Genomic DNA, 7,492 nt, shown 5'->3' on the forward strand with positions numbered 1-7,492 from the left:
ATGATCATGGTTGCACTCCGTCCTACTCCATTGATCCAACATGGTATATGGACACCGGCACTACTAACCACCTTACCGGCGAGATGGGCAAGCTCTCTACTCAGGAGCCATATCATGGTCATGATCAGGTGCACACCGCCAGCGGAGCAGGTATGCGCATCTCTCATGTTGGTCAGGCTTCTCTCCTTGCACACAATTTTCGCAAACTACATCTTTCCAATGTCCTTCGTGTTCCCTCTGCTATGTGTAGTTTGTTGTCTATTCCTCAACTTACACGTGATAATAATGTCCTTACTGAGTTTCACCCTTCTCGTTTCTTTATCAAGGATCGGGACACGAGGGTCATTCTGCTTAGCGGTCGTCTTCGCCATGGCTTGTACGCACTTGATGTACCGAGCACACCATCCATGCAGTCTTCTCCTCAGGCGTTCAGTGGTGTTCGTGTGTCGCCTACGCACTGGCATGCGCGCCTTGGTCATCATGTGGCTCCTATAGTTCGTCATGTGTTGCATCGTCATGAACTACCAGTTGTGTCCAATAAATCTGCTGAAACCGTTTGTGATGCCTGTCAGCAGGGCAAGAGTCGCCAACTTCCGTTTTCAGAGTCTAGTCATGTTGTGAAACATCCTCTTGAGCTTGTGTTTTCTGATGTATGGGGTCATGCCCAGACGTCTGTTAGTGGACACAATTATTATGTCAGTTTTATTGATGCTTATAGTCGGTTTACTTGGTTGTATCTTATTAAGCGCAAGTCTGATGTGTTCGATGTTTTTATCCAATTCCAAGCACATGTTGAGCGTCTCCTTAAGCAGAAAATCATCCATGTTCAATCTGACTGGGGGTGAATATTACAACCTCAACTCTTTTTTTAACAAACTTGGGATTTCGCATCGTGTGTCTTGTCCTCATACACATCAGCAAAATGGAACTGCCGAACGTAAGCATCGTCATCTTGTTGAAACTGGCCTAACCTTGCTCGCTCATGCCTCCGTTCCGTTTCGGTTTTGGAGTGATGCTTTCTCCACAGCTTGTTTTCTCATAAATAGGCTTCCCTCACGACTCCTGAGAATGCAAACTCTGCTTGAACTCTTGCTCAAAGAGACTCCAGACTACACTTTTTTTAAGGTGTTCGGGTGTGCATGTTGGCCTCACCTTCGCCCATATAACAAGCGTAAGTTAGAGTTTCGGTCTAAGAAGTGCGTCTTCCTGGGGTACAGTTCTCTTCACAAAGGGTACAAATGCCTCCATGTTCCTACCAATCGCGTTTACATCTCTCGTGACGTGGTGTTTGATGAAAACGTGTTTCCTTTTCGCGCACTTCCGACAAACTCTACCACTTCCTCACAACCGGTGCACATGTCCATACCTTTGCCTCATCAATTTGTGGATGTTGCATATGCCCCTACGTTGTTGCCTAATCATGCTGCAGGTATTGGACGTGGCGTTCGTCTTGAGCTTCTTGATGAACAAGAAACCGACACGGCAGCTCCTACTCGGGATGTGCATGTGCCATGCATATCGGGTTCGACCCGCGTACCCGCCCCTACATCGCCACTGGAGGCTGCCGTGCGGGCGCCGGTCTCGCCTGGCCCATGGGTGGCCTCGCCTGGACCGCCACTGGCCTCGCCCAGTCCCTCGGCCGGCGCCCCGCCTGGCCCTCGGATGGCCTCGCCTGGCGTGCCGCTGGCCTTGCCTGGTCCATCAGTCGGCACTCCGCCTGACCCAGGAGGGGTCACGCCCGACCTGGAGGCATCTTCGCCTCGGCCGGCGGTTGCTTCGACCAGCCTGGAGCTGGATGTGACGCCCCCGATTCAATCGTACACTAATCATGCACGCAAATGTGTACGATCAAGATCAGGGACTCACGGGAAGATATCACAACACAACTCTACAAATAAAATAAGTCATACAAGCATCATAATACAAGCCAGGGGCCTCGAGGGCTTGAATACAAGTGCTCGATCATAGACGAGTCAGCGGAAGCAACAATATCTGAGCATAGACATAAGTTAAACAAGTTTGCCTTAAGAAGGCTAGCACAAACTGGGATACAGATCGAAAGAGGCGTAGGCCTCCTGCCTGGGATCCTCCTAACTACTCATGATCGTCGTCAGCGGCCTGCACGTAGTAGTAGACACCTCCAGTGTAGTAGGAATCATCGTCGACGGTGGCGTCTGGCTCCTGGACTCCAGCATCTGGTTGCGACCACCAGAAAGAAATGAAAGAGGGAAAAGGGGGGAGAAAGCAACCGTGAGTACTCATCCAAAGTACTCGCAAGCAAGGAGCTACACTACATATGCATGGGTATATGTGTAAAGGGCCATATCGGTGGACTGAACTGCAGAATGCCAGAATAAGAAGGGGATAGCTAATCCTGTCGAAGACTACGCTTCTGGCAGCCTCCGTCTTGCAGCATGTAGAAGAGAGTAGATTGAAGTCCAAGTAGCATCTCCAAGTAGCATCTCCAAGTAGCATCGCATAGCATAAACCTACCCGGCGATCCTCCCCTCGTCGCCCTGTGGAAAAGCGATCACCGGGTTGTCTGTGGAACTTGGAAGGGTGTGTTTTATTAAGTATCCGGTTCTAGTTGTCATAAGGTCAAGGTACAACTCCAAGTCGTCCTGTTACCGAAGATCACGGCTATTCGAATAGATTAACTTCCCTATAGGGGTGCACCAACTTACCCAACACGCTTGATCCTATTTGGCCGGACACACTTTCCCGGGTCATGCCCGGCCACGAAAAATCAACACGTCGCAGCCCCACCTAGGCTCAACAGAGAGGCCAGCACGCCGGTCAAAACCTAAGCGCACAGGGGTCTGGGCCCATCGCCCATAGCACACCTGCACGTTGCGTACGCGGCCGAAAGCAGAACTAGCCCCCTTAATACAAGAGCAGGCTTACGTTCCAATTCGGCGTGCGCCACTCAGTCGCTGGCGTCACGAAGTGCTTCGGCTGATACCACGACACCGAGTGCCCATATCTTTCCCACGTAGTTGGTTAGTGCGTATAGGCTCATAGCCAACTCAGATCAAAAACCAAGATCTCGTTAAGTGTGTTAAGTATCCGCGAACGCCAAACACGGCCAGGCCCACCTCTCTCCTAGGCGGTCTCAACCTGCCCTGTCGCTCCGCCACAAAGATCCACTCGCGGGTGCTCCACCAGCCGACCCGACTTTAGTCTCCACATGTATCATGTATAAAGTATATAGTATATACCCGTGATCACCTCCCGAGTGATCACGGCCCGATAGTATAGCACGGCTGACGGACAAGAATGTAGGGCCACAGATGAATATACTAGCATCCTATACTAAGCATATAGGATTGCAGGTAAAGGTAACAACAGTAGTATCAAGGACAGGCTATGCATCAGGATAGGTATAACAGAAAGCAGTAACATGCTACACTACTCTAATGCAAGCAGTATAGAGTAGAATAGGCAATATCTGGTGATAAAGGGGGGCTTGCCTGGTTGCTTTGGCAAGAGAGAGAGGTCGTCAACTCCGTAGTCGAACTAGGCAGCAGCAGTGTCGGTCTCGTAGTCTACCGGAGAGAAGAGGGGGAAGAAACAATGAATACCATGTAAACAGATGCATATCGATGCATGACATGACAGGTAACGATGCTAGGCGTGACCTGACGTGGTATGAGGTGATGCCGGTTAAGGGGGGAAACATCCGGGAAAATATCCCCGGTGTTTCGTGTTTTCGGGCAGAGGAGCCGGAGGGGAAAAGTTGCGGGTTCGATAGGTTAGGGGGTGTGGCGGACGAACGGGTTGCGTATCCGGAATTGTCTCGTCGTTCTGAGCAACTTTCATGTTGAAAATAATTTAATCCGAGTTATGGATTAAAAGATATGATTTTCTAAAGATTTTATTAGTTTCTGAGATTTAATTAATTATTTAAATTAATTCAAAAATGGATTTATGACATCAGCATGATGTCATGCTGATGTCAGAAATCAACAGGGTTGACTAGTTAACCTGACGTGTGGACCCCAGCTGTCATTGACTGTTTAGTTAGTTAGGACTTAGCTAATCTAATTACGGTTTAATTAACTAACTAGTTAATTAGGTTAACTAAACAGGATTAATTTAGTTAATTAATTTAATTAATTAAATAAATAAATTTATTATTATTATTATTATTAATTCTCTTTTTTTTTATAAAACCGTTCTGGGGCGGGCCCATATGTCATAGGCCCTGGGGCATAACGGGCGACCGGTGCGGGGTGGCCCGAACGGGCGCTACGGGCACCCGACCGCAGGCAGAGGCCATGGCCCGACGCGGCTGGGTGCCGGCGGCCAAGGCGCCGGCCAAGGGAGGCAACGGAGGTGGCCGCGGGGCGCAGCGATGAGGAGTAGCGCGGCGAGGAGGAGGCCGCGGGTGGTGGCCGGAGTGGGGACCGGACCGGCGAGCGGGAGGCACGGGTAGCAGGGGGCTTCGGTGGTGGCCGTGGCCGGTGACGGCAAGCGCGGGTGCCGGCGCGCTCCAGGGAAGCGCGGGCGTGGACAGAGCTGAGGGGGGGTGGTTCGCAGCGGGCGTCGCCCGAAGCAAGCGGGCGCGCGAGGGAGAAGTCGGGGACGGGCGCGTGCGGTGCGCACGCGCTGGAGCCAAGAGGGGCGGTGACCACGACGGGACAACGCGGGCGCGTGGCCACGCACGGGCGAGGGGCGACGGCGAGTGAGCGTGTGCTCGTGCGGAGGACGGCAACCGCGACAACGGGGAGAGAGGGAGATGGGGATGGCGCTCACGGAGGGATGTAGGGTCCAGGGCAGTGGTGCTCGTGGTGGAGGCCGAGGACGACGACGGCGTGGAGGAGGTCGTCCGGTGGGGAGGCGGTCGGGGAGGTCCAGTGAGGAGCGAAGCTCCGGGCGGCGATGGTGCGGCGCACGGCGTCGGGGGCACTTCCCGGTCCAGGAACGGGGAGGAGGTGGAGGACGGCGGTGAGTGACGTGTGGCGGCAGGGCGAGGTGCGGTCGGGGGTGAGCCTCGATCCAGATCGGGGGGGCGAGAGGGACGAGGGAGTGGGGGTCTCCTCGATCCAGATTGGATCGAGAGGGGGGAAAGTGGGGCGACGGGGGGTTAGGGTTAGCGGGTGTGAGGGGATAAGGGAGTGGGGTGGGTCGGCCGGCTGGGCCAGTGGGCTGGCCTGGCTGTCAGCTGGGCCGGTTGGCCCATTGGGGGGGTCCCTTTTCTTTTTTTCTTTTTTTATACCTTTTATTTATTTTACTCTTCTGTTTTAAATCATTTTAAATTACTTAGGCATTTTATAAAAATGGGTTGGTTGCACCATAATTACCTTTGTAATATTTAGTACAATCCAAACATTTTTGTTTTAATTTTTGCAAACTTTTATTGTTATCATTAATTTGAATTTTGAATTTTGGACCGGGTTTTGTCCTAACGATAGCTTAGCAGCAGTAATCGTGGTGACGTGGCATCATTCGCGTGGAATTACTGTAGCCTAATTATCCGGGCGTCACAATTCTCCTCCACTACAAGAAATCTTGTCCCGAGATTTACGTGGTAGTGTAAGGGGGAAAGATTTGATTACGAAATTCTAACGAGTCTTCTCGGTCTTGGCTGTCCTTTCGATGAGGTTGATCCCTTTCATTGATGTCTTCATTTCTCTGCTTCAAGTCACCATGATCAAGTCGTCATCCTTTCTTCGGGATCTCCATCGTCCTACGAACGCGACCAAGGGGAAAAACTCTGGAAGAACGCATCTCCACAAAGCTGGGCATCTAACAGTGAACTCAATGGGAAATACACAAGGTACCCCACGAGTTGTATTTCAATGAATTCGCTGAGTGCAATATACGATGGTACCAAAGTTTCAAACGGGTAGGCAAACATTCGATGACTAGACAGAAGCTGGATTGGGGGTTTGAACAACGAGAATAACATGGTGTTTGATTCCACGATGAATAATGGTATAGCATTCAGCTCATGAATCACATACGAAGCCAGGTGCAAAGGATACATTAGAATCCGGATTATAAAGGAGAGTCAGGTTTCGATCCAGTGGATCTGTGGGTTATGGGCCCAACATGTGGGTTGAAAGTAGGAAAGGTGGTGACATCTTGCACAGCCGCGACAGGGAGGCATGTCAGTGGATAGCTTTTCAGCTATGTCGGCAACAATGTCGGTACCAAGGACGAGGAACAAAGAGAAACCATTTTCCTGCTCGTTGAATGAGACGAACCAATTGGCAAAGTTCTCACCCATAGGTGGTTACCGGAATGTCATCAACAATAGTAACAGGGTCTTACAGACAGAGTGGTACCACAAGGTGCTTACCTAAGCAGGGAATTATTTCTGCTCAGTTAAGTCAGATTACAGGAAAGGTTAAACAAAAGAATGGAAAGGAAAACATGATTATCAGATTAAACAGACCAATGAAAAGAAAAATTGTGATTACACACAATTATTAGGAGTATATCCTTCTCATGGGCAATCAGAACATGGCATACAGGGTAGGAGAGCAAGTACCCGACCATTCAGATAAAGAGGCAAGGATTAATCAAGATGTTACCCATACAATGGTGTTTGGATAACTAACCAAAAAACATTTAGCATCGCGCCTCCAATGTTCTTGTTGATGAGCGGGGTATCATAGTCATGCTTCGAGGTAGCAATGATATGGTGTTTCAATCAAGGGTCTGACTTTGGATACACAAATGATCCATCAGGAGCAACTTATAAAATAAGTTTTACAGTTTCCTCCAGGAAGAATGGTTATCCTTGCAAAAGAAATTATAATGATAGGTCCTCCAGCCGGGGGGGGGGGTGCTAGGCATGACATCATATTACCGGGTCATCAAAGGACCAACATCATAACTCCTGGAAAGTTATCCCAACCATCATATCTGACCGAGATTCAGATCCGGTTGGTGTCATGATACCTCAGACTCAGGATGTCCGAGAAGAAAAGGTGCAACACAAATAGACGAAAAGACATTTCAAGATTCTCAGGAAATGAACTATGGAAGCAAGTTCCGAAACCAGAGTTCATCATTAAACCAAGGAGAGGATGAGAAAGTGGCTGACGGACTCAGCGATAATTCAACGAGGTATCCAAAAAGATGCATCTCCTCAATTATGTGGATAAGGAGATAGCATTTGTCCGATCAAATGATATAATGAAGCATGCTCGAGGACAACATACACAATTAAACATTGGTTGAAAGGTGCGCCCGAAATATGGGTTGGGCTGCACGACCAATGTCAGAATGGTGATTCAATAATCAATAGTCTAAGAATGAACGGTTGACCATTAACTTCAAAGCAATAGGGTTGCTAGAAGTACAGAATCCAAACAGCATAGTTCACTTGTTGGTACCCCGGTTGGAATCAACCGAGGACCAAGAAAGAATGGTGATGGTGAGAAGTATCACTATACCAAGAATTTCTTAAGAGGTGGAGCAATCCTCACCACATCCTTGATATTAAAAGATGGTAATACTCCAAGGTAAGGAAGAACAAATG

This window comes from Triticum dicoccoides, chromosome 5A (genome assembly GCF_002162155.2).
Source record: "Triticum dicoccoides isolate Atlit2015 ecotype Zavitan chromosome 5A, WEW_v2.0, whole genome shotgun sequence".
NCBI classification, from domain to species: Eukaryota; Viridiplantae; Streptophyta; class Magnoliopsida; order Poales; family Poaceae; genus Triticum; species Triticum dicoccoides.